The sequence below is a fragment of the Heterocephalus glaber genome, unplaced genomic scaffold (assembly GCF_053883595.1).
Source record: "Heterocephalus glaber isolate CG9 unplaced genomic scaffold, H.glaber_assembly_v1.0 deba00001532, whole genome shotgun sequence".
NCBI lineage: Eukaryota > Metazoa > Chordata > Mammalia > Rodentia > Bathyergidae > Heterocephalus > Heterocephalus glaber.
The window spans coordinates 18,096,186-18,123,831 of NW_028258330.1; the positions used below are offsets into that span (position 1 = coordinate 18,096,186).

The following is a 27,646-nucleotide window of genomic DNA, read 5'->3' on the forward strand; positions in this document are numbered from 1 at the left end:
TGATTATCTCAGGCATTTTTTCACAGTGACAGAAAGCTGCCTGATGCTTCGCACTTCATTAGAACACACATTCTGGTGAAAAACTGAAAAGGAAAAAAAAGGAACTATGCCAATTTTCTCAGAACAAAGTGTATCCTTTCAATTTATAAAATCAAGTTGGTTTGGGAAAGTTTTCTCAATTTATATACTTGAGGGCCAATTATACATTTGTTAGATTTCCTTTGTCTTTGTTCTGCATCTATCTTTTTTTCTTCCATCTTTTAAAATTCATTTATTCTTGATGTTACTATGTTCATTTTTCCAGTGGATACCTTCTGTGTCCCTCACTGAATTTACATTCATGTTTTGTGCCTTCCTTTGGTCCTTTGCTTCTATGATGGTTTTATCTTTCTCTCTTCTATTTTTCCTGAGTCCTGGAAGTTATGTTTCTCCTTTTTCTCTTCCTTGTCTTACAATATTTCTTCCATACTTGTAATTTTTTATTTGAAATGTTGTTTATAGGGTTTTTCATTATGTTATTGAATTCATGAGAAAATCCTGAAGTTTTATCTGTCCAAGGTAAAGTCTCTCAAATATCAGCGAGTCTCTTTCTGGTTCATGGAAAAGCTCTGAAAAATACAGGTGTGTATGTGTGTGTGTGTGTCTGTGTGTGCATGTGTATGACATCCATTAATACTTATATAGATGTATATTATTAATATAAATATATATTTATTTCAACTTCTTTCATTACACTGTAATGACACAATTATGCTTTTGGTTCCAAGTGCTGAGAACAGTTCTAGCATGGTAGATTTACTAGTCACTTTTCTGTTCTGGGACAAAATACCTAACATTTGCAACTTAGAAGAGATTAATTTTGGCTTACAACTTCAGAGGATTTGGTCCATGGTTGACTAGCTCCAAGTCAGAAATGGCATGATGAAAAGCCATGGTGAAGGAAAGGCTGCTCATATCATGGTGCCCAGGAAGCTGAGAGCAAAGGTAGAAGCCAGGGACAAGAATACACCCTTCCAAGCTAGGCCCCACCTCCAATAGCACATTTAGCTACTAACGTCATCAATGGATGAATCCCATGATTTGGTCACCCTCCAAACACATGAAACTGGAGGACATTTTAGATCTAAGCCATAACAACAGATGTCCATTTAATGTTTATTGAATCAATCAGTAGATGACACAAACTTCCATATCATAATCAAAGACAAATAGGGTGTGGGTAGGAGGGGAAGACGAGGGACCAGGAGCAGTGTACCAAGGCCAGCTTTTATGGGTCTCATAGCTTGGCCCAGTGTGGTGGGCATTGTACTCTCATTTGCAATCTCTACGGTGGTGCTCCTGCTGCTTCCAATGCCTAGCTCCAGGGAGGCTGCCCAAAAGTACCTGACTCTCTCTCTCATCCACTCTAGGATGTGTGCCATCCCTCAACTGGACCTGGATGTTCAGGAGGCAGAGAGCACCAGGGTTGAGAGAGGGACTTGAGGTAGACTGCAAGGGTTCACATTGAAGCTCTGGCACCTTCCACCTTGAGCAAGTTACCTGACATTCGGGTTCCTTGTGTGTGAAATGAGAATAATAATAGCGTCACCTCCTGGGGTTGTATGAGGATTAAGTGAGTTAAAGTGTGTAATGTGATGGGACTTGTGTGGCACTGATACATATGTTGTACAGCATAAGTTGTATTCTCATGAGTGCTTCCATGTGCCACTGTGAGTACCCAACACAGCTACCAAATTCATTTTTCATTTCTTTCATTTACCAGATGTGTGTTGCATACTCACAGGGTGACAGGTGGAAAAGGCAATGAACTGGTACATAGGACACCACCTAGGCCCTTGGGCGGTTAACCTGAGTATGCACTCACAGTAGATGCACTTGGAAACAATGCTGGGGAGCACTAGGGAAGTGAGGGGAAGTGAAGGGCTGGCAGGGAGGTTCCCCAGGAGCAGTGGCACTTGAGCCAAGTTTAAAGGATGAGAAGCATGAAGAGCAGCCCAATGTTATGGGAAAGCCTTTGGGAACAGTTCTAAGTGGACAGAGGAGCTCAGTGGGTACAACGGGTGCCATGTTTGTTTGAGTTTGTACTTAGATTTCATGTTCACATTGAGAGGCTGAAAGCTATAGCAAACTGGTGGAGTTACATCCCTGGGTAAAGCCTTCCCAGACCACCCTTGATACTGCCATGGGAGAAACAGGTCAGCAAAGAGAGGCGATAAGTGCTTCCCAGGAGAAGGAAAATGTGGAGCAAATAAAGGCATTATAACAAAGCATGCTTCTGGGAAGTCACCATTCAGGATCTCTCAAGGATGCTCAGGGGTCAGGCACAAGTGAGGTAGGGCCTCTAGCCTGACCAGAAAGCTGCATGTAAGGGCCAACAGGTAAGAGACAAGCAGGCCACAGAGCCTCAGCCAGAGACTCCAAACATTTTCCCTATCTACCTACCTCTCGCCTTTCTGAGAACACTAGTGTCCTGCTCCCCAGTTCATTGCTGGACACCACTGATGGCACCCAAGACTGAGTGAGACTGAGTGAGTTGCTGGTAGGTGCAGAGTCTTTAAGTGCATAGAAATGGGGCCAAAGATACCTTCTGGGATAAGTTGGAGCAGGTAAGAAAGAAGGTGATCCAAGAAGCAGAGAGGGAGCGGGAGAGGGAGCTGGGAAGCAAGACAAGACTCTAGGACTCAACGTTATAGTTGTAGCCCATCTTGGATCTGGCCCACTTCTTTCCCAGAAGTTCTGCAAGAGCCTCTTACTTCTTTTTAGGTTAACCTTTCTTTACTTAGGCTGGCTCAGGGGCTTCTGTTTTTCACAACCAAATGGTGTGATTGATTTCTCTAAGTCCCAGTTTCTGAGCCAGCACCCAATACATTCTTGGACAAGATGATGCCTAATTCTTCTTTTAGCTTCATTATTCTTAGTTTTCTTATCTTTCACCATGCCTAGGATGGCACCTTGGATACCCTCAATGTCTTATAAACATTGAGATAATTCTGAATGAGTATTCAATTTGTATCATGATGGTGTGTATGGATTCACACCAAGTAACTGGTATTTCCTTCCAAAAATAGAAGAAGAGCTTTGGTGGAATGTAACCCTGGGGTTAAGGAAACTTGAATGGATTCCTAGGAAAATTCTACAAAGTATTTCATTTAATTTGAAACTGTTCAGTTACCAAAGTGTTTATAAGCATTTTGTTTAACAGAATGGCTGTTTAGCCTTAAGGCTCACTACCAAATGCTTTTTGTGAAAACCAACATGCTTGGTGGAATTGAGTAAGTCTAGGCCATGTACTTTGGATTCTTTGCTTTCCCATTGCTTCTTACCAACCCCTGTTCATGTTTTAACTGGTGGAGGGAAACCGGTAAGGTAGATCTGCTGTCTGGGATCTGTACGGGAGCTTTAATCCATCCTCCATCTCCAGATGGAACCAGGCACTGTCTCCCATAAATATTTAAGGTACAGTGGAAATTTCTTAGTGGTGGATAAGGTGGACTTTTAATTAAGATAGTCCTTCCCATGAAAGATAAACTTGTAGAGTTCAGTGACAAATCTTTGCTACTCAAATTTCCCTAGGTGTCTCTGGTTTGTGAGGACCATTGGGATCATGTTCACATCCTCAAATCTAAATTTCACCAGCTCATTCAGACTTGAGCCACTTGAAAATACTGCTTTGGCAGAGCTCAGAGGGAATGGGCAGAGAAGGTGAGACTGGTCCCCTGAGGTGCCTCACACAAGCTCTTAAACAAATCCAGGGGACACCAGATGTGTGTCCACCAAACACCCCAGTCATATCAGCCATGACCACAGTGTCTTGTTAAGTTCTTTCACAGTTAGCTACTGTTATGAAACAAACCACCAAATCCTTAGTGCTTTAACATGAAAACCATCTATTTATCTTGTGTTTTTATTGGTTAGCTGTGCAGGCTGAGCCCAGCTGGGCTCCCTCATGTGTCAGTGGTCAGCTCCGGGTTTGTGTCTTACCCATTTTCTGTTTGCTATGACACAATACCAGAGACCAGGGAATTTGCAAAGAAAAGAGGTTTATTTTGCCTCATGATTCTAGATGCTGGCAAGCTCAAGATTGGGCAGTCATGTCAAGTGAGAGCTATGTGTTCCTTCAACTCCTAGAAGATGGAAGGGCAAGAAGGTGCATGCAAAAGAGACAAGACATGCAAGAAGCTGGCTTTGAAACAACCCACTCTCATGGTAACTGATTAGTTCTGTTGAAAGCAAGAACTCACTCATAAGAAGAAGGGGTTAATCCATTCACGAGGGCTCAGCACCCCTGACCAAAACATCTGCCATGCTGCCACAGTAAGGAGGGAAGGCTCTAGCGAATGAACTTTTGGGGAGACACTTAAACCACAGTAGATCTGAGGGGAATTACTGATCTTGGTTGAATGGGAGGCAAAGTCCCATCGAGAGTGGAAGGAAGTAGGGCTTCTCCAGCCTCAGGCTCTGGAGGGTGTGTGGCATAACTTCTGCCACCCGGCAAGTCACAGTGTCTACCTGGGATCCAGGTGAAGAAGCAGATTGCACTTCTTCTCTGGAGAATCTGCAGTCACGTTGCAAAGGCCACCCGTGCTGGGAGGGAAGTAATTGTGACCATTCTGGCAATCAATCTACCTCTTTCTGGGTAATGCTGTCAACATACCAAGCCCTTGAACTAAGAAGCCATGTTGATCCCTTACTTGGCAGGAAGGTCCCCAGAGCATGGTTGATGGGGCCCAGAGGTGCCCTAAGGAGTGTGAAACAGTACTGAGGCTCATCCTGTCTTCCCAGCAGTCCCAAGTGTCTAGGGGACCAGGTTGGGGGCAGACTGGAGTGACAATCCCACCTCCCTCTGTCACCTAAAGCTCTGTTTCTGGACCAGATTTTTTTTTTTCTTTCTTTAGAGTGAAAATGACATCCCAGGAGAGCCTTTTTCACCTCTTAAGGAAACGTATTTCCTGCCAGCCCCCTGCTAGTGTGCCATGTCCGGAAGGGGCTGAGTGCGAGTGGTAGATGCCACCCAGACTTATTTCCCTGTAACTCATTGGTTCTTCCTCTGTGGATTTCTACCTCCTGGGTAGCAGAATGGGGAAAAAGTCCATGACACTGTAGCAGAAATTAGTGAGAGAGGAGTTAGGATCCTATTAAGCAGTAAGGTCAGTGGCTCCAAAATGGAGTCAGGAAGCTCAAAATGGAGCCTGCAGAGTCACCACCCTCCAGGGACCTTATGAAATATCTGCCAGGTCTCCAGTGGCTGTCAGGGACCTCCCCAGATATGATCAGGCAGGCCATTGGCTCAAGGGCACATGGGGCCTGCATGAACACTGCATGAACACTGCACAGATTGGACCCTAAAAATTATGTAGTCTCCTCTAGGGTAGAGATTATGTTATTTACATAATAGCCTGAGCTCCCTTCTAAATTCCTTAAAAACCCTCAACAAAGAGACTCTCGTGGGTGTCCTACTCAGAACCCTCTTCTGGCTAGTGGGAGCTTTAGTTCTTTGCCTTAGTATCTTTCACTTCCTTGCCTTTATACCTTTTTTTTTTTTTTTTTTTTTTTAAGACAGGGTCTGGCTATGCAGTCCAGGGTGGCCTTGAACTCATTGCAATCCTCCTGCCTGTGCCTCCTGAGTGCTGGGATTACAGGCCTGTGCCATCAAGCCTGGCAAGTGTCTTTTAAATAAATTTGCTGGCATCTTCCCTCCTTCGTTGCAGTTTCATTCTTTACCACCATCGGACATGACCTGGGAAATGCAGTCTGATGCAACAAGCTAAGCAGTCCCCTGGGTCTCCGTAGGCAGAAACCCTCAGAGCACTGCCTTCCTTCCCAGCTCTCTCCAAGACGGATCTGCAGGAGAAGCTGTGTCTTACTTTCTTCAGTGGTGGCACGTGAGGCTGCCTCTCAGATTCACCAGGGGCCTCTGGAGGTTCCTGGGTCCCCTGCAGGTCCTGCTCTGGCTACCCCTTGAGAGCAGCATGCAGAAGGGCGATGGCCCTGTCCTTGAGTGCTCGGCCGGCAGCTCCTGCTGATGCCTGCAGCCTGTGTAACTCATGGTCTGGGGGCCCCATGCTCCTTCAGGCCTCCTCCTTCGGAGGCTCCCCCTGACCCAGCCTCCAGGGTCCCATCCCTCTCCTTTCAGGGTCCCACAGCAGATGATCTCTGTGTGTTGTGTCACATCCCCTGGCCCCTTCTTGTCCCATGTAGCTGTGGCACACAACTCCATGAATGATGACTTGTCCCTCCCCCCACAAGGGACAATGGCAGTGGCTTCTGCTTTTCCACTCCAGATGTTTCTTGAGGCCAAAGTAGTCCACACAAACCAGGAAGTGAGAGGAGGTCAGCTTGCCCAGGAGCAATCCTCAAGTAGAAGGGAACAAGAGTCAGCCGATAAACGTCCCAGTCCCCTGAGCTTCAGAATGGACAATGCTGAAGCGTATTTTGTACAGTTCCTCAGAGGCCCCCCAAGGAATTGAGCCCCAGTTGCCCAGTAACCCACCCATGAATGCACCCTTATCATCCACTCCTATTCAGTCCCTCATTCCTACTTTCTGGGTCCTTCTCCTGGGTTCTGCTTCTGAGCCAGGCCCCATGAAAGGTGAGGCTCACGATTCAGCTGTGCTCCGTGAAGCTCAAATAATCAAAGGGAAGATGCAGCATCCTGACTTCCTGTCACCCCACCACTTCCTTCCTCTTCTGGAACCCACTAGGACCTGACAGAAAAGTGGTTTTGGGGCTCCTGGTTCTCCTCTGCATGTTCTCTCCCGAGGCACACAGCTGGGCTGTTACCTGGAGGCCAGGCCTACTCTCCACATGTTACAATGACAGCTAAAGGGGTTTAATTATTTCCCTGGCCACGCTCCATGTTCCCCTCACTGTTTTGCTAAAGAGAAGAAGAAGGTCAGCTTTGGTACATCAAGATCATTGGCAGCCTCTTGCTCTCTGGCTCTATGCTGACCCACTCTGGAAGCCATTGATTACATGTGGCTGTTGAGAACTTGAAATGTGGCTGGTGCCCCGACAAACTGCATTTTTAAGTTTATTCATAACTTAAAATAAAATTTATAGCTGGGCATGGTGATATACACCTATAATCCCAGCACTCTGGGAGGCTGAGGCAGAAGGATTCCAAGTTCAAGTCCATCTTGGAGAACGCAGTGACTTAGCAAGACTGTGTCTCAAAATGTAGAGGGAAAAGGGCTGGGGGTGTAGCTCAGTGCAAAAAAAAAAAGTATGCACTGATACTCTCCCAAAAAGGATAAACAAGAGGCAATTTTAGGTAGATGGATGCACCTTTAGACCATAATCTTAAGTGAAATAAACCGGACACACAAGTTTAAATATCACATTGTTTCTCTTGTGTGAGAAACCCCAGAGGGTAAATAAGGAGTGAAATGGAGAATAGATATTAGGAAGTAGGAAGAACTTGTTCAAATGGGAAAGACAGCAAGAGATCGAGGTAAGGGGAAGAAAGGAAGGGAAAGGGGATTTAAGGGAAAAACAGGTTGAAGGACAAAAATGGAAATAGAGTTTTTGGAAGTGGGGAGAAGGGGACAAAAAAAGAATTAAGATGTGTTAGGTATGTGTACAATCCCCCATGATGAACATGATCGTTACATGCTGCAAACATGTACTAATAAAAACCAAAATATATTTTTTAGTGTATACACCAATACTTGATTCAGGTACTGGGAAACTTTTAAGTATGTTTGGAATAACTTACATATGTAAATCTGCTTTGTCAACTAGAAGTTTTATAAAATCTAACTGCAGTTTATGTATTTGGATGCAAGTTTATCATCTGAGCTGAGGTGCAGAAGGAGAAATTATACAATGGATTTTAGCCTTTATATGAAAATAGAATTGGGGCCAGGGATTTAGCACAGTGGTTCTGCTGCTTATCTCAAAAGCGCAAGGTCCCGAGTTTGATCCCTGGTACCAAAAAAAAGAAAATAGAATTAAAATATCTCGTGAATAATTCCTTCATATTGATCACATGTTGAAATGATAGCATTTTTTATATACTGGGTTAAATAAAAAGATTATTAAAATTAATTTCACCTATTTCTGTCTGCCATTTTTACTGTGGCTCCCAGAAAGTTTAAAATTGTACCTGTGGCTCTCATATACAGTTTTTTTTGGGGGGGGGGGTGTTGGTTTTGATTTTTCCTGGGCTGGGAATCAAACCGAGGGCTTTGTGGATGCTAGGCAAGAGTTCTACTACTGAACTAGGCCTGCAGTCCTTTTTATTGATTGACTGATTGACATGAGGTCTTGCTGTGTTGCTTAGGCTGTTTTCAGACTTCTGGCTCAAATGACCATCCTGCCTCAGCCTCCAAGGACTACAAGATGTACACTATAGGTGTGCCTGGCTTTGTTATTTTTATTACTGGAGTACTTTTAGCCAGTGTTTACCTGACTGCTTCCCTGGGCTGTGAGCTGCCCTATTCAGTCCCTGAAGGTGGAAGGCTGCTAGAAAACAGTTTAAGGGCGGACTTTAATGCATCTGTTAAATATTTGCAAATAATATCTCAGATGGACTGTTCCTATCCTGCCTTGAAGGATGAGAGGCATGCCTTTCTCTCCTATGGCTTCTATATGGAGAAGCAAATGAACAGAAAAGATGTTTTCCAATGTTTTGAATCCATCCATCCATCTGTCCGTCCATCAGTGTTTTCACCAAGATGGAGAATATAAGTAGAGAAAACTGAGTTTGGTTTTAAACTGGGGCTAGGATCAGTGTACCTGGCATCCCAGTTTGCACAGTGAGGCCCACCTCTGGCCGTGGAGAATGGTCATAGCATGGTCATCTGACTTAGGCTAAGCCACTGCACTGCTCTCTGGGATCCTGGGGTAGAGGCAGGGACTCTAGTACAGCAGTACCTGACTGTTCTCTTGAACTGCAGCGCTCCATGCTCCAGGGACGGAGCTCATGGCCCACTTCACAGAGCGTGTGGGGGCCTGGGAAGCCCTGCCTAGGACAGAAGACCCGAGCCCTTCAGAGAAGGCTTCCTGGGGTACTGGAAGCCCTGCAAGCTCTGGGTGGGCTTCCCCGCTTAGCTCTCCCTGCAGTTCAGTCCACAAAAACAAACAAACAAACAAACCCCTCCCTGACCCTAGGGTCTTCCTGTTGCCTACCCTGGGCAGAAGTTTAAGGAATACAGAACAGTGGCTTCAAAGGGAGAAATTAACGGGAGACCTTTGTGTTTATATCATAAGAGGAAAGAACCAAATGTATTTATTCATTCTCAATACCAAAAGCTGATCAGTGGCTTCCTTGTTCGGATAGCTAACAGTTCTCAGCACCACCCTACAGCTGCATGTGGGTTCAACAGACTCTGGTGGCTGGCCTGGGAAGCGGATCCCCACTTATAACATTGTTTCTAAGGGAGACACATTCCAAGATCCAAACAATGAATTTGGTAAAGAATGTTTGGCGTCCAGGCGGATGAGCTGGCCGGGCTGTATCTCAGGGGTGGCAGTGCATTAACAGGCTGCTTTCTGTTTGGCGAGGAGGCAGACTCTGCAGGGTGGGAGTAAGTGGTTGGGAGTGGGTAGAATCTCAATAAGAGGATAGGGAACTGCAGCCGGGGTACTCCCCCCCTCCCCTCTGTGCACCGGAGGACCCCGGAGGTTCAAGGTTGCATGGGAAGCGTGTGTGTGTGTGTGTGTGTGTGTGTGTGTGTGTGTGTGAGAGAGAGAGAGAGAGAGAGAGAGAGAGAGAGAGAGAGAGAGAGAGAGAGAGAGAGAGAGAGAAAGACAAAGAAACTTGGCCTCCTTCATATTGCCCTCACGTCCTTCAGCCTGCGAAATGGAAGGGCCTGCTTTGCCCCTGACCAGCCCAAACCCTTTTGGGAATGAGCCGGGGGTGGGGGTGGGGTACGACCCCCAAACCCATATAGCCTCTGCTGGGGAATCCGGGCGCTCTAGGTGGGCTCGCTGGGCAGCGTGACTGCTCCCTGGGAGTGGCTGTCACAGAGCCAGGCGAGCCGAGCTCGGAGAGGACAGTGGCCGCGGACAAGAGGAGACAACTCCACCCACACACCCCCGCCTCGCTCCTGCCCTCCTCGCCTCCCCCAGACTAGGAAAAGCGCTGGCAGCGGGCGCGGGGACCCTCGTGCTGAAAGGGGACGCGCAGCCACCGCATTGTTTAGGAGGGAGGAAAGATGCTCCGCCTCCGGAGGGAGGGGGAAGGGGAGGGGAGGAAGAAAGGCGAGGGGAGAGGGGCGGGGAGAGATGGAGAGCGAGAGAAAGAGGAGGAGAGAGGACGGTTCGACCCGGTAGGGCGGATAAAGGCAAAAAGGCGGGAGGGAGGAGCGGATGGGCAGAGGGGCGCGGGAGGGCGGGGCACGGACCCTCCGCCACCGGCCCTGCCTGTCTTGATTGAGCGCACCTCGGGGATCGCTGGCCCAGCCTGGGCCCGGCTTCGGTGTCCCCACTTCCCAACTCTACAGTGTCCGCGGCGCTCGCGGGGTGCAGCTGGCCCGGGGCGCAGGCAGGACGCGGGGCGCGGGCGCCGGCGCGGGATGCTGGGCGCAAGGTGCAGGGGGCCGCGCGGTCCTCTTCCTCACGTTCCCTCTCCTGGACCAAAGTTTTCCCGCGGTGACCGGTGCCCCGTGCGGGCCAGCGCCTCTGTCTTCTCCTGAGCGGGTTCCGTCTCTTCTCCCCCAGCCGCGGGGAGATCCCGGGCGTGCGGATGCCTTACGGGCCGCGTGGTCTCGGAGTCCCAGCGCGCCCGCCTGGCGGCCGAAGAAAGTTGCGCCTCGGAGCTTACCCTCGGCTCTGACCCTGGGGTTCCTCCTTCCTTCCGCGCCCAGGGTGGTGGCGGGAAGGTATCCGCGCCCCAGACACAGGGTCTCCGGGACTCCCTGGAGAGGCGGGGCCGAGCAGCTGGTGCAGAGATAGGCAGGCCGCAGCACCCCGGGGAGTGTCTGCCCCAATCCGCCCCTTTCCTCCTGGGGCGACGGACAGTACCGAGGTGGGTCGGAGGCCCCAGAGCCAAGTGAGGACGCAGGGGCCTGTGTCTTCCGGGCACTTCCCCGCTGCGCTACGGTCTCGGGCTTCCCCCGGAGCCCGGCTGAGGTCGCCAGGGACCTAGCTTTGAGCTCTCTTGCGCCTGAAAGAGGCAGGTGCCTTGGGCGGCAGGCCCTCTTCTGCATTTCCAGTGCTTACTTTGCGCTCAGCTCTGAGCGAGGAGAGACTTAGGGACAGCAGACAGTGACGGTGACTTGACAGGGAGGCAGAGGGTTCTGTTTCCCATCTAGGGTGCTGTGTGAGTTCTGGACTGTCCACAGCACCTGCGCGCCGCGGGAACAAGCTGAGCGCCAGCCTTCTCAACGCGCTATATGCACTTTATTCCCAGGAGGCTGGAGCCCAGGGGACAAGAACACATTGGCAGAGGCCGCTTCCACAGCCGCAGAGGTTATAGTAAGTACCTTACGTGTGATGAATGGATTTGTGAAAGAATGCACTGACAACAATTTGTCACAGGCAGACTCGGTTCCAGCCACAGTTGGTCCTGGTACAATGACAGGAAAGAAACTCGGTCCCTATAAACAGTCAAGAGACCCAGCCGGGGCCTTCTTTCCAAAGCCCGGTGAGTAAAGAGTCTGAAACTTTTCTCGCAGGTGACCTGACGGTTGAACAAACCCTGGCTAAGATACACTGGGTTGGGGAAGTGTGCCGTGCTGTGCTCCTGGGGGTACAGAGACCCTGGAGTAGGGCCAAGAGTGTGGCTGTTTTCTCCTCTGGACAGGGCGGTGCAGAGGGTCTCCAAGGAAGGCTGAGCTTGACAAGTGGGGTCGTTTTGGACGCAGAGGTTCTTCTTGCCCTGGGGGAAGGTGTGGGCCGAACCTGGGCACATGGGGATGTGGGCTGGTACAGTCTGGGATTCTTCATGCTGAGGAGTGAGACTACTCCTCCTTTAGTAAATGAAGAGCAGAGGTAGAGAACTGGGGAAACAGGATAAAGTTTGGGGTACAGCTAGACATATCTATCCCAAGGACTCCACCACCCTCCTCTTTATACTGCTGAAGCCCCATTATAATGATGACAGGCGACTTTGAGGAGCCCACTGAGAGGAGGCCTGGGAAGGTGGTCGTCCCCCCCTGGCTGGAACGTTGCTGTACCTGTACCCCTGTGTCTCCAGCTAGCATCAGCTTCACCTTGCTTCCGTGTTCTCCCTTCACCCCTGGGGCTCTGCAGTCCGCCTGTCTGTGTGGCTGTGGAGCTTCAGTTTGGAGGTCCAGGCCTGCTCCCTGGGTTTGCACAACCCCGGGAGCCAGTAGGAGTGGCAGAGGACTCCACACTGAGTTTCAGTTTCAGCTCTTTTCTTTACCCTGTGGTGCCCTGGCCATGTGAGGCGTCTTCAAGAGCTTGGCTTTGATTCCTCAGCCCATGTTCTGTGCCCAGAGCCCTCAGACTTCTCATCCACTCTGGCCCTGGAGGCTGGATGGAGAGCTGTCTCTGGTTGAGCAACTTAGCTCCTCAGCTGGCTCAGAGGGCAAGGCTGTGGGGCTGGAGAGAAAGGGGACCTGTCATTAAGGCAGAAAAGAACCTGGGCTTGATTATACTTTCAGTCCTCTTCAGGATATTGTGGCAGGAAGTGTCCTCACTGTCTGGGACATGGGGATGTAAAGGCAGGGCCATGTTGCCCAGAGAGTTTAAGAAGAGGCTGGGATATGCACTGGGTGTCACCAGCTTGTGACATATGGTGCTAGGAATGAACAGTGTCCAGTCTCTGTCCTCAAGTTGTGGCTGTTGAGAGCTTGCCCAGCTGGGTTTATAAACCTAGGGCAGCAGACCCTCCTGGGACCTCCTACTCTGCCTGCCACTCTTCACAATATGGTCCAGTTATTTATCCCATGTCCTATTTAAATACCTCTTTGCCTCCCAGAAGAATTTTTACAAGATCTTAAAGTGAGGTAAGCTCCCACAGGCCTGTGATTGCTAGTTTTGTTTATTTGGCCTGCTTGTATGTTCCCATGGAGGAAGCAACCTTGGGAGGGTGTGGGTCAGTGGGTGAGGCAGGAGGTATAGTAAACAGGGACATCCTTAGACTCAACAGGCTGAGCCCCCAGTGGGTCATTCTTCATGGTCCCTGGGATGGCAGACTCTGAGCCTGTAATCAAAAGCTGATGTAGCTGTTTGGGATAACAGCCAGGGGCTGCAGGACTCTGCCTGAGGCAGCTGTGGCTGAACCAGAAAGGGAAATCTTTCTCAGAGGACAGAGACCTGGAAGGGGCCCTGCTGAGGGATGGGCAGAGTGACTTAGAAGGGCTTCTCCTTTTCCTGCTGTTGATAACTTGGCAGACAGATTCTTGGCTATCTTTGGACATGCCAACCCCAAGTGATTTAGCCAAGTAGGCTCGTTTCATTGACATGGTGTTTTACCCACGGCTCACTCAGTTGTGTCTTCATGGTTAGTTCTTATAGCTGTTAAGTGTGATGAAAGAGTATTGGCTTGGAGTCTGACCTTCACTCTAACCTTTGCTAGTGGCAGGATATGGGGTAATGTAATAAACACAATCAGTGTCCTGCTTGCATTCTCTTGGCCTTCACTAGTGGTGACAAATACCCCAGCTCCCTCGCCTCTCTGTGGGGATCACTTTGTGACATGCTCTGTGCTGTCTCTAAAGTTCCTTAGCAGGGCCAAGTCCCAGGTGCTCATAGCAGGTGCTCACTCCCTTCATTGGCTCTCTTCCCTTTCCTGTCTCCTCACCCATTCCTCTTGCACTCACACTTGAATACTTGTCTCAGGGTCTACTTCGGGCTGAAGCCAACCTAAGACAAGCTTTATTCTAGAGTTATAAACTCCCTTAAAGCCTCAATTTCCCCAAGAGTCCATTGCATCCTCCTTCCGTCTACTTAACAAAATCTTTAACAACAAAACACCTTTCCAGTGTCCACATTTGTGATATCTACCATTGGGCTCCCTACACTGGGCCATCCTAGATTCTTTCCTGGTGGACCAGGGAATGCAGGAGACATTAACCCAGTATAATTCTGGCCTTCTTCTCTTCCAGTTTTATTTTCTAGTACAGGTAAGGTGTATGCCCAGAGAAGGCCTGGGAGGAGAGTTGGGAAGAGGCTGGTTTCTTATGGAAAGGACCTTTTGAACAACTGTGAAATTTCATAGAAACCCGTGTAGAATCCATGCAAAGCCCATATATAGAGAAATTTTTAAAAAACAGAATTCGATAACCCTGGTGTAGGTTTTCCCTTACTGCTCTGCTGATAATCCTCCCAAGGGTATCCCTGACTCAGACATTCCACCCATAGGAATTCTTATCCTAAGGCTATAATTGGACATGTGTACAGGGATGTCCCTTGCAGCATTATTCTTAATAATGGTAACAACATCACAAACAAAAAGTGGAGACTAAATGTCCTACAATCATAAATTAATTTTGGTATATCTATATATTGAAATGCCTTCATGTAGCTTCGAAAATAAAGGATGCAGATATATGTCTGTAAACATGGAAACGTATTTCTAAGAAGCAGGTTACCAAACAGTGTGTTATATTTATAAAATATTTCATCCATTTATATTTGTATCTAGAAGGATCTATGGCAGAATGTTAATGTATGGTGATTGGCTGGTGGAATTTTAGGAGATTTTGATTTCCATCTTTTTTTTTTTGGTACCGGGGACCGAACTCAGGACCTTGGGCTTGTGAGGCAGGTGGCGAAACCACTGAGCTAAATCCCCGGCCCTGATTTCCATCATTTTGTTTTCATATGTAACCTTCTAAAATTATTTATTGTGGTAAAATATATATCATAAAATTTACCTTTTTAACTATTTTTTTTGGTACTGGGGATCGAGCTTGGGACCTTGCTCTTGCAAGGCAGGTGCTGGAACCACTGAGCTAATCCCTGGTCCCTTTTTAACTATTTTTAAGTGTCCAATTCCACCGCATGAGTATATTCACAATCTTGTGAATCATTATCATTTCCAAAACTTCCCTATCATCCCAAACAGAAATGCTGTACTCACTGGACAAGAATCTCCTTTCTCTTCTCTCCCAAATGTTGGTAACTTTTATTCTACTTATTGTCTTTATGAATTTGCCTATTCTAAATATATACGTGGAATTTATTTTGGCCTGTCTGTATTTTTAAAATAAAACATAAAAAGACTTCCTATAGTTATGTAATAGAAGAGAAAGCAAAGTCCTGGGAGAGAGATGTGCTCTTTGGCCTCTGGCGGTTCTGAAGAGCCCTGGCCATCTTCCTGCCCTGGCTCAGGTGTCAGGGTTCCGCTTCATCCCCACCTGGCAGGACAGACTCGGGTGGCCTGGGCTGAGGAATGTAGCCCTGCTGCTGGGAGCTGATCATGACTTCGACTTGCTGGTTACTGGTGGCTGGGCCTTAGGCCCAGGCCCCTGCTGCTGAATCATGTGGTGGTGGGCTTGGGAGGGTGACTTGTGTTTCATCATTCCTCCTCTGACCCAGCAGCTGGTCTGCTGTGAGTCAGTGACATCTAACCAAATGAATGTGTGATCACTGAGATTTGCTCCCAAGAAGACTGAGAAAGCCTCACCTTTTCTATCGGAAGCATCTCTTGTGTGTCCCAAACCAGACCTGCTCTGTGCCCACATGGTGCCATGGGTGTGGCCATTGAATGCTTTGTTTACACTGTGGCCTGGGGTGCAAGGAGGACTTTAGCTGGTGGTCCCAAGTACTCCAGAGAGATGATCAGTAGCCTCAGATAATTGGTACCCCCTTCCCAAGGCTCCACGTAGGATCTTCCACTTGAGGGGAGGACTGCGTGCTGGGTGCAAGGTGAGTGGGGCCAGAACTAGGGTGTGGTGCTGGTGGGGAGTAAGCATTTCAGGTCTCCACTGAGTCGGAAGGTGGTCAGGGAGCTGTGGGCCACAGCACTGGGATTCAGGGCTGGATTCAGGGCTCAGGGGATGGGCCCAGCGGCTTTTCTGCTGAAGCTCTGTGTTGTGCAGAGGCATTCAGTTCCTCCCTACCAGAGCACCAGGGTGCTGGTCAGAGTGAGGCTGGGGAGGGCTCGAGGGAGGGCTCTGCATTTTGCTCTGTCCAGGGGGTGGCTACCCTTTTAATCCCAGACAGTCGAGGAAGTGTAAAAAAAGCTTCTCCATAAACACAGCCACTGAGGGTCATATAGGAGGAGTTCTGTTTTTTAATGGCTGATTTTCCTGTAGGGTTTGTCAGCTGGTCAGGGGACAGGCCAAGGAGGGTGTGAATATGATACTGTGGAAAGCTTCCCCTCAGCCTCCCCGAGGCCTATGGAAAGCCCCTCTCTGACTCAGGAAGAATGGGAGAGCCATGTGTGGGGGTGAATTTCCCCCACACACTTTGTTGGGCATGTCGACGGGTTAAAGAGAGGTGGACACAATGCCCCATGATGGCTGTCACCCCGAGGGCACAGGGCATGCTGGGTTCTTCTTGTTTTCCCCTCCTTACTGTCCCTCAAGTCCAAGGAAGCTGCTTGCTGCTGGGGTGGAGGAGGGAGCCATCCTGGCTTTGGGTTTTGACCTCAGGGAGCAAAGAGAGAAAAACCCCAAGATCTCTGCACATGCAGGTATGAGTCTCAGCCTATAGCACCAAAAAAGGAGAAGTGCTGGGGTTCCCTACAGGAAGGGGATGTGAGGTCAGAGGTGAGTCTCAGAGTGGCCTGTCACTTGGAAACCACTAGTAAACAGGACGTGTGGCCATCACAGAAACCTGTGCTCGGAGGGAGCGGGGAACTGAGCCAGCCCCTCCTTACCTGCTGGGATCAGTCAGCATGTCTGCAGGGAGCAGCTCACACACAGGACAAGTGACACAGACCTTAGGCCCTGCCTGTGGGATAGCCTTCCAGGGGACCAGGGCCACTTAACATCCCTAACTACTGGCCTGGAAAGAAGCTTAATTGGCCCTTCCCCAGGTCAGCCGTTAAAGCTACCCTGTAAAAATAGCCCTTGGTTTTGAGATGCACAGGTCAGGGACTATCCCCTCATCCATGCTGTACAGGGCCAGTGTTGTCACCATTGACCCCTGGGGCCAATGCAGTCACATGGATTCCTCATGGAGGGCTGAAACATGTACTTCTGCAGGGCCTCTTGATAGAGGGGTTTGTTCAGCTCTGTAGGAATAGAAGGGGACTTAACTGTCTAAGTCTCTGGTTTCTCCAAGACAGAATCGCAATTCCCTCGTCAACCTGGTCCTATTGTAGGTTGAAAGACCCTTTTTAATCTACTGGGGTCCTCCCCAGACCCAGCAGGAGATTCCTGCAGAAGGCCCCACCCTTTTTGTCCAGTACGGCTCTGCCTGTGCAAGGAGGTCTCCATGATGCCCCCAAAGGACAGGACAGGGTGGAGGCTTCCAGAGAGCCTCTATGTCGAGGTCCCGGAGGGCAGCACCCAGAGAGGGTGTGAGCCTCTTCCCCCTAGCTGCACCCGGGCCTCTCCATCCATAGCCTTTGTCATAGCCTCATAAGAAATCTGAGGATGTGAGGAAGTGTTTCTCTGAGATCCTTGAGCCACTATAGCAAATTAATCAAACCTGAGAAGGGGTTGTGGGAACCCCGATTTGTAGCCAGGGCATCAGAAGGACAAGTCACAACCTGAGGCTTGTGACTGACCTCTGGAACCTGAGGGGACATCTTGGGGACTGAGTCCTTACCTCGTGGGATCTGAGGCCACTCCAGGCAGACAGGGTCAGAACTGGATTGGATGTGGGGGCACCAGCTGGTGTCCTTTGTGGAGCTAACTGATTGCCCGTTGCTGAAATTCCCACACATCCAGTGTCAGGATGTCAGTGATGCTCGTGGCAGGAAAGGAGAGGACAAAACAGGCCCTCTGATTTCTCTGGCACCACCCCTTACATCCACAGGTACATATACAACACACACACCTCACACACTGCACACCCCCAGGCCATGCACACTTGTACACACTCTTTACACTCTCCCTTACACACCCACACATGTTCATTCACCTCCACTCACATACAGCCTTTTCTGTCTGAAACATTTACTTCCATGCCCTTTGTGGTCCCACTGCCTACCTGGTTCTCTGACATGAAGGAAAGGGCCTTTGGGTTTCCACCTAATTAACCACGCCAAAGGTCCAAGGCTTGTGGATGCCCATGGGGGCTCCTGGAGAACAGGTGGTTGCTCATCTGGCCTGGGGGGCAGCAGTTTGAGTGTCACCATGCTTGGTGGCTTTCCTGGTGACTCACCTGGCCAGGCCTCCTGGAATGGAGCAGGACACAGGCATTTTGGCCAGGGGTCCCAGCATCATATCCTCAGATCATCCATGGCTGCTGTGGCTTTGGGGAGGTCAGACTGGAGTGCAGAGGGCCAGAGCGCAGGCCCAGGTGGGGCCCAGCTGTGGGGAAGGAGGGGGTAGGGGACGCTGCAGACTCACCTGCCCAGGGATCCTAGCCTGTGCCTGTGGCATCTCAGTTCCTCTTCTACACGTGGCCTGGCCTGGGCAGCCCCCCGCCCCACTGCACAAGGTGGCTTGGGCAGGGGCTCTGCCTGGGTGTTACCAGTAGCTGAGGCTTTTTCCAGGAGGTGTGCAGAGTGGGGAAGGTTTGTGGTGGTCAGGGTGAGGAGGGCTCATTCTCTAGACGGTGCTGTGTGACAGGGTCAGTGGCTCTGTGACTAGAGCCATTAGGCTCCTGGAGGGCAACCCACGTGCTTCTCCTGCACCCACCTGTCCCCACTCCCTGAAACCTCCTTCACTGCTGCTTCCTCTAGGCCAAGTCCCTCACACCTAGACCTCAGCCAGAACCACAGAAAGAGTCCTGGGCCTCATGCTGGCTTATAATGGGACTGTCTGTCTCCTCATCTATAAAGTGGTGGTGAGAATGAAGCCTTCCCTTGGGGTTCCTGGAGGAGCCAAGGCAAAGCACCGAGGGCTGGCAAGTGTGCACCTTCTTGGATGCCATCTGGGACCGCTGAATCAGAAAGCAAAACAAGGGCTTTTCCCAAACCCGGAGGTTTCTGACACGCACCCCAGCACGGCCCAGCCTCTAGACAGGGAGTTGATATTTAGGCAAAACCTCTTCCCCTTTGCCCCAGGGAAGCCGTGGTGTACATGGTTGTGCTTTGCAGCTGGGCCATCTTGGGTTTGAGCACAGCTCCGCCATTGCTGGAGGTGCGACTTGGGCAAGTTTGCTGAGCTTCTCCAGGCCCCAGTTGCTCCACCTGTAAAGTGGGGATAATAAGGCTTCCTTTTTCTTTTGGGGCTGAGGCCCAAACCCAGGGCCTTCACATGCTAGGCAAGAGCTCTACGACTGAGCTACACCCCCACCTTAGATTTCTCTTTTAATGGAGTGGTTGTGGGAATTAAATGAGACAAAGCAGGTGCATAGAGCCCACAGTAAGCTCTCCTGTGTGGTAGCTGCCCATTATTCATGACTTTTGTCATCAGCAGGAAAGTTGCCCTGCCTATTCTGAGTGAGCAGGGCTCAGAGAGGACACAGCCTGGCTAGGAAGTCGTCTTCTGTTGGCCAGGTGTGGGGATGCCTTGTCTTCTTCAGACAACACCTGAATTTTGCCCCTGGCCTGGGCAGGCTCAAGTGGGTGAACCTCTACACAGAATCTCGTCATCTCTACATCTTGGCAAGGCCCCAGCCCACAGTCAAGTCTCCTTCCTCATGTGGCACAATGGGGCTGGGGTTTCCTGTTTGCCATCGGCACTTCCTCCCACCCTGATATGAGGGCCCTGAGTGAGCCTTGGGGGGTCTGGACTGCCTCCTCTGTAGATGCTTGGTTACAAAGCCGATTCCCTCAGGAGACCTGACTATAGTATGAATCAGTGCCAGAGAACTTTCTCCTCTAACCCAGGTGATCCAGATTGTCCTCAGGGCTCAGAGAAGAGGTAGAGATAGGCCCAAAAGGGGAAGCTGCAGGCCTCCACTGCACATTTCCTCTTCAGCAGGCCTGGGACCACGGCTGACTTCCTGGCTTCTGTGACACGGTCCCCTGGTCCATAAGGAGGGGCCCCTTTTTGTGTCAGTTTTCTGCCTGCATATGCAGACCGTTTGGGACACCCCACACTGTCACCTTTTTCCTTGGAAATATTAATAATAGGGAGGGGCTGCTAAATACAAAGAAGAGTTGGCTTTCAGAAAATTACAATCCTTTTTTCAAAGGCTGCTCTGAAATACATCTGGTGCTGTTCCTGCCAGATCTCAGTGGTTCTGAGCACCCTGCTTGCAGACTGGCAAGACCGGGGGAGGCCCCCAGAAGGTCAGATGTCATGAGTCCTGCCTGCAGCCTGGACATCAGGATTTTTGAAATAGCCCCAACTCTGGATGATCACCTGGCTCAGGGCCAGCTGCTCCTCCCCTTCCATCGCCCACTCTCACCTTGGTTTAAGCGGACTTTTTCCCAGTCCTCTCCTTGGCTGGCTGGTGACTCTGTGGAGCTGGCCACCTTGGGAACTCTGTAAAGAAATCCCTCCTTTCCCCAAGGCTGTGTCTCCCTTCTCCCAGGTGCATATTAGGAAACAGAAAGCAAAACCAGCCACCACAGGGATTCTTCGCCCCTCTCACTCCGGACTTTCCTCCTAGGGGTGTGCCCTTCTGTTCTGCTTTTGCTCCTCTCCCCTGGGGCTCTCCAGTCAGTGCGGAGGATGAGAGATGCTTAGCGTCAGGGCTGGGACAGAAAGGTGAGGATGAGCTGGCAGCCAGGCCTCCTCACTGCAGGGAGGAAGGGCACCAGCATTGGGAGGAGCCAAGGCTAAGGACAGAAGGGTTCTCCGGTCTTCAGGGAGAACTCTGGATACTTTTCCTGCCTTCCAGAGCTACTTGGCATTTGCTCTGCTCACAGGAGGCTGGGCCTGCGAATCCCCAGGACTCATTGACTCTGGGGCTGTGTGAGAGGCTGGAAGCAGGACGAGGGACAACTGCTCCTTAGAGTTGTAGTGACAGGGCCTGGACTGGCCTAGAGCTCAGGCAGGTCTGTCCCCACAGACAGGCAGGCAGGTCTGTCTTCCTTGGCAGGACAAGCTCCAGTCCCACATGCGGGGTTGGTGGGGTGGACGATGCTGGTCCCTACTGGGATCTCTTTTATCTACTGCGAGTTGTGAGCGTTTCCCCGGATGGCTGGTAGCTGCCCCTCATTCTGAGAACTGCTCTTGCAGGGACTGCCCAGGCTCACCCCTCCTCCTAGGGCTGGCACAGGGGTACAGGCTGGACCTACCTGCTCTAGCCGTGCAGTTCTTCACACCCTAGTGCCCCTGGGACAGGCTGTGGTTGGCCTCCAGCTAGACCCAAGCCATCCCTGAGCTCCATCCTGGCTCTGCCTCCCGAACTCCCTCACAGGTTTCTCCTGGGGACATTTTCTCAAGAAACCACATGTCCTGGACGTGGTGGGGTATGCCTATCGTTGCAGCTACTCAAGAGGATTGCAAGTTTGAACCTGGCCAACTTAGTGAGACCCTGTCTCAAAATAAAAAGTGAAAAATGGGCTGGGGACGTAGCTTAGTATGAAGGTTCTGAGTTCAGTCTCCGGTACTACCACAAAATGGGGGAATGCGAGTGTAATTCAGTGGTGGAGCACCTCTGAGTTCCATCTGCAGTACTACTAAAAAAAAAAACAAACCACATTTGCAAGAGTCCTCTTCCTGTACTGCTCTTCATGATCTCTGACTTCCTGATCTGAGACAAGTTGGCTCCTGTGGGCTGCTGAACCCATCCCTACTTTGAAGGAGTAATTGTGACCACAGGGACATCGGCAGGGTAGAGCTCAGACTGGGAGCCCAGGCCCAGGGGGAGGGAGGGAAGGAGCCCATCGGGTGATTTCCATGCAGTGGGATGTGCTGTAAAAAGGGCAGGCTGAGGGTGAGAGCCTGCCCTAACTTCCCCCGGAGGCAATGGGGACAGCTCAGAGAAGGCAGTGAATTTGGATCAGGGTCTAGGGAGCGCATGTTGGCTTGGCTCCGAGGAGGAGGATGGGTACACACAGTACGAGAAGAGGCCTGGGAGGTTCTCTGGCTGGGATGTTGTCACTCTCAGTGACCAAGGAGCTATCTCTTGGTAAAGACCTGAGGCAAAGGACCTTAGATACAAGTGGGAAGTCATGATGGGTCTCCATGTGGGACAAGCTTGTCAGTGTCCCACTGACAAAGGGATAGCATTGCCTAGGCGTTTAATGGATCTCATGAGAATCCAGAACATTCTGCCAAGCATGAGGCTAGGGCTAGAAGGGAAAATTGACTGGCTGGTGGCCAATGTGACTAGGGCCTGGGAGGCTCCTGTCCCAGCTGGGGAAGTCCAACAACCTTCACATCTCCAAACTCTTTAGCAGACATGCTTTGTAGTTAACAGATATTCAATATACACTTTATTTTCTAAAGTGATTTTTCCACTAAGTGCTGATTTAAAATAACCCTGTCTACAGAGTTGAGTAAATTTAAATGTTTTAGACTTCCAAAGAGCAACTCCATATTAATAATTGTTTGGGTAAAATCTGTTCTTTCTTATTGTGTCTCTCTCCCTCTCTCCTCCTTTATCGGTGTGATAATGTATGAGGTGTTTCAGTTCTGTGTCTGAGAAGCTGGCTAATGTGGGGAAGTCCTCTTTCCTTCCTGCCCTTTCCCGTCTACAAAGACACGGTGACCATCAGTACATATTCTCAAGGCGTCCTGGGATGTGATGGTCATAAAGATTCCTACAAGGCATTTTGGAGCCCAGGAGGACTCCTTACATTCTCCATAATAACAGGGAAGCCAGAAGAATTGCAATCAGCCATCTGAGCAAATCCCTCCTTCCAAGGTCACAGCTGTTGGCAGGCGCCCTTGGAGGAAGTCTCCAATTGAATCCACATTCCAACCCCATAGCCCATCTTCCTCTGACCCTTCCTTGTGTGAGGAACAATACTCTGTTTAAGACTTAACTCTAAATTTCCGGCTCTTTGTTACTGCTGCTGCTGCTGTGTTTGCCCTAATGTGTATATGAATTTAGCTTGGCTTTTTCAGCTGGCTGGGGGCGTCAGGGAATTGTGATGGTTGGAAAGTTTGTGAAGAGAGATGCAGATGTTGTGGAGGTGGACAAAGAGGGGCCGGGTCCTACAATCACTTACCTGGAATTTCAGTTCAACAAACGTAGTAAACCATAAGTGTGTCCCCAGTGCTCCTTCCCTGAGAAGTATAAAAGTAAGAGAAAGGTTGGCAAGGGGTCAGGCCAGAGAAAATCTGATGGAGCAACGTGAGTTTATAGGTTGGATTTATTGCAGTGGCTTTGATAAGATCACCTGACAGATAAAGAGTGACAGAACCTCGGAAAATTCATCCACTTAGGGCCATCAGACTGCTTGATTAGTATCAATCTGGTAAATAAAAAATGGTCATGAGGGAGGTAGAACATCATCTTCTCATAGATTTATTAATAATTTGAATTAATTTTTCTGTGCATTATGAACTTTTGAGGTAGAAGAGAAGAATAAAGACAGATGGAAAGGAGACAAGGAAACTATAATACTAAGGCATGGTCAGAGTTACCCAGGGTTGTTCATATCTCCCTAAGTTTGTTTTTTTTTCCTTCCAGGACCATCTCTCAAATCCTTTAAAGAAACTCTTAAGTCAATAAATTAACCCAGATGATAAGGTAAAGTGCAGCAACCTGGGCTTAAGATGAAGAAACAGATTCTAGGGGTTCAAAGACTGTTTTTAGGCAAAATTTCTGAGATCACTTACCCTCATAAAGGATTCCTCCAAGCACACATACTTATCCTGACTGCAGATGCAGGGCACCTCTCTCTTGGGGCAGTTCTCTGTCTTCTCTGAGTGATCCCTTCTTTTTTTCTTGGTACTGGAGATCGAACTCGGGTCCTTACGCTTGCGAGGCAGGCTCTGGAACCACTGAGCTAAACCCCCAGCCCTAAATGATCCCTTCTTTAACTCTGCCTGATAGATCTATCTATGCCTCTCCTGGAGGCGTCTTGAAATTCTGTTTCTAAGAACCTACTCCATGAAGGGAGTGGAGGAGGTCCCTGTCTCCTCGAACCCAAATGATGACCTTTTGCCCATTTTTCCAAATTGGGTATAGGATCCTTTTCTTATCATTCATTAAAGCCCTTTATATAATAAAGACAGTGGCGCCTTCTCATGGGTATCGTAAATATTTCTCCTAATTTGTCATTTGTCTTTTAACTTTGTGTAGGGTAACTTGTTTGTCTAAACAAAAGTTCAAAAATTTTATAGGTTTGCATAAACTTTTTTACTGCTAATGTCTTCTGAATTTTGAGTAGGAAGGTTTTTCGTACTTGAAATTTATATTTTTCCTAATTTTTTTGGTACCAGACATTGAACCTAGGCCTTCATGCTGGACTACATGCCCAGCCCTTTTAAATTTTTGGAATTTTCATTTTGAGACAGGGTCTTGCTCAGTTGCTAAATTGCTTAGACTGGCTTGAACTTGCAGTCTTCCTGCCTGAGCCTCCCAGGATGCTGAGATTATGGGCTGTGCACTGCCATACCCAGCAATGTTTAAAGTTTTGATTCATCTATGATTTCTTGGGGTGGAAAGTGAGATACAGACTTAGTTCCCTATCTTCTCCTTTCCAAAGGTCAGCCAAGTCTCCAGTGACATTTTTTCTTTTTTGCTTGATCTATCTTTGCTATTTAGAATTATGTTCCCAGAGATATTTGGGTCTATTTCTGTATGCTATATTGCTTCATCAGTCTGCTTATTTTTTTCTCTCACACTAAATACATTTAATAAGTATGGAGAAGACTTAAATTCTGTAATTGGTATTCTCAGTAGATTTTAAAGGACATGGTATGAAAAAAGGAACTGTCTTAAGAGCCAGGCAGATTGCTTTCAGATGCAAAACAAAATTACCAAATTATAGGTTATGAAGGAGGCAGGGAACAAAGAGAAGTCCTGCAGCAAATTCAGTCAGTGAATTAGAGGATTAGCTAGAGAATTCTGAGGAAAATAAGAGATGGGATTATGAATAAAAGTGATGAGACTTGGAAAGCTCAGGGATGGAAGGATGAGTGGATAGAAAGGATGGATGGATGGATGGGTGGATTGGTGAGTGGATGGGTGGATGGATGATGGAAGGATGGATAGTGCTAGACTGGGGGGATAAGTGACTGCAGAATAAGAACCAAGAGTTGAAGTAAGAGGAGAAATGATTGCAAGAAAATAGAATAACATTTCCCTGGCTGAAGACAGACTCCAGTGCTCAGGGCGAGAACGACTGTCAATGGCCAGGCAATATTTATCAGGTTCCTGCTCCAACTAGGCTGTGGATTTTTTTTTTTTTTTTTTGAGACTGGTTTTTGCTATGTAGTTCAGGCTGATCTTGGACTCTTGGCAATTGTCCTGCCTCAGCCTCCCAAAGGATGGTATTACAGGTGTGTACCACCACACATGGCCAAGCCATGGAACTGACTGTGGCTGAGGTTCCCATGACCTTGTGTTTAAATCAAGTTTTCCTTCCTTGGGCTGCTGTCACCAGCTCCTGGCTCTGGTCCACACTTCTTTTCCAGGGGCCCTGGTCTCTGAGCTTCTGGAAGGGCACGGCCTTGTGCTGTCCCTCCTGACCTCACCCTCTCTCCTGCCCTCCTGTGCCTCGCCTGCCACCTCACTCTGCGCAACTCCACGGGGCACGCTCCTGCCTGGAGACATCTACCCCTCACCTTTGCCAGGGCTTTAGTTTGGAGGTCACTGCTCCCACAAAGCCCCAGGACCCTACCCGAGTCCAGATTTGGTGCTACCATAGCTCTGCCCTCCCTTGATGGAACTGCTGCTTCTCTTTCCCTCTGCTACCAGACCATGTGCCTTACAGGGGCAGGACCTGTTTCTTTTGCTGTAGAGTCACCTTTAGGAAGCATACTAGGCACACAATAAATGTCCTCCTCCCTTAGCTTCCACATGCTAGGGAAAATATGCAGTTCTTGTCTGAGCCTGGCTTATTTTGCTTAAGATGATCTCCAGTTCCATCCATCTCACTGTAGGTGATATAATTTTGTTCTTTATGAGTGAGTAATATTCCACTGTGCACATGTACCACATTTTCTTTACCTGTTGATGGGTACCTGGGCTGGCTCCATATCTTCATTATTGTGAATTGTGCTGTTGTAAACATGGGTATGCAGGTATCCTATAGTATCCTGGCTTTAATTCCTTCTGGTCTATACCAAGGAGGGGGTATAGAGCCATGTGGTAGCTCTATTTTTAGTTTTTTGAGGAATCTTCACATTGATTTTCGTAGTGGCTGTACTAATTTACATTCCCACCAGCAGTGTAGAAAGTTTCCTCCCTTCATCTCATTCTCAGCAGGATTAATTGTTTTTTGTATTTTTGATGACAGCCATTTTCCTAATGGCTAACGATGTTGAACATTTTTTCATATATTTATTGTGTACGTCTTTTGAGGATTGTGTACGTCTTTTGAGGATTGTGTGTTCAATTCATTTGCCCATTTATTGATTGGACTATTATTTTGGGGGGTGTTTATGTTTCTTTGAGATCTTTCTATATTCCTGATATTAACACTTTGCTAGAGAGTATCTGGGAAAGATTTTCTCCCATTCTGTAGGCTGTCTCTTCACTCTGTTGGTGGTTTCCTTTGCTGTGCAGAAACTTTTCAATTTCTTGTAGTCTCATTTTTTGATTTTTAAAAAATGGTACTGAAGGCCTGGGATTTGGCTCAGTGGTTTCGCTGCCTGCTGCGCAAGCGGAAGGATCTGAGTTCGATTCCCATCCCCAGCACCAAAAAAAAAAAAAAATGGTACTGGGATTGAACCCACACTGAGCTACATTCCCACTCTTTTTTGATTTTTAAATTTTGAGACAGTTTTGCTAAATTATTCAGTTGCCCAGGCTGGCTTGAACTTGGCGATCTTCCTGCCTCAGGCTTCCAGGATGCTAGGATTTTAGGTGTGCACCACCATGCCTGGCCCATTTGTTGATTCTTGCAATTATTTCCTGTGCTATTAGAGTCCTATTCAAGAAGTCTTTGCCTGTGCCTATGACTTCAAGTGTGTTTCCTCTGTTTGCTTCTAGCAGTTTTGAAGTTTCAGGTCTAAACCTAAGTCTTCAATCTTTTTTTTTTTTTCAGTACCGGGGATTGAACTCAGGATCTTGCACTTGCCAGGCCGGCTCGGTGCCACTAAGCTACATCCCTGGCCCCAAGAAGACCAGGTGCTGGCCTATTTTGAATTGATTTTTATACAGGGTGAGAGATAGGACCTAGTTTCAGTCTTCTACATTTGGATATCCAACTTTCACAGCACCATTTATTAAGGAGACTGTCTTTTCTCCCCTGTATATTTTTGGCCGCTTTGTCAAGAATCAGATGATTGTGGTTGTGTGGGTTTGTTTCCGTGGCCTCTATTCTGTTCCATTGGTCTATTTCTGTGTCAGTAGCATGCTGGTTTTGTCACTGTGACTTTGTAGTTGGTCATTGTGATACCTCCAGCCTTACTCTTTGCTCAGGATTGCTTTGACTAGTCTTCATTTTATGTGTTTCCATATGAATTTTAGGATTTTTTTTTCTAGTTCTATGAAGAATGTCATTAGAATTTTGTTTGGGGATTGCATTGAATCTGCAGATTGCATTCAGTAGTATTAATTCTGTCGACTCATAAATATGAGAAGTCTTTCTATCTTTTAGTGTTTTCTACTTTTCTTTTTTCAGTAATTTTCATTGTAGAAGTCTTTCATCTCCTTG

The 27,646-nt window shown here is 48.6% G+C and overlaps 1 protein-coding gene across 12 annotated transcripts in view; it reads left to right on the forward strand.

Moving 5' to 3' along the window:
* The first annotated feature begins 10,194 nt into the window (after positions 1-10,194).
* Rassf2 (Ras association domain family member 2) overlaps positions 10,195-27,646 on the forward strand; it is a 45,566-nt gene continuing 28,114 nt past the window's right edge. For 3 of the 12 annotated variants that reach the window (XM_013070716.3, XM_004840775.4, XM_004840774.4), the window contains exons 1-2: positions 10,195-10,271; positions 11,354-11,418. The gene's annotated coding sequence lies outside the window, so the exon portion shown is untranslated. The other 9 variants (XM_087188692.1, XM_087188693.1, XM_087188695.1 and 6 more) reach the window with 9 other exon arrangements.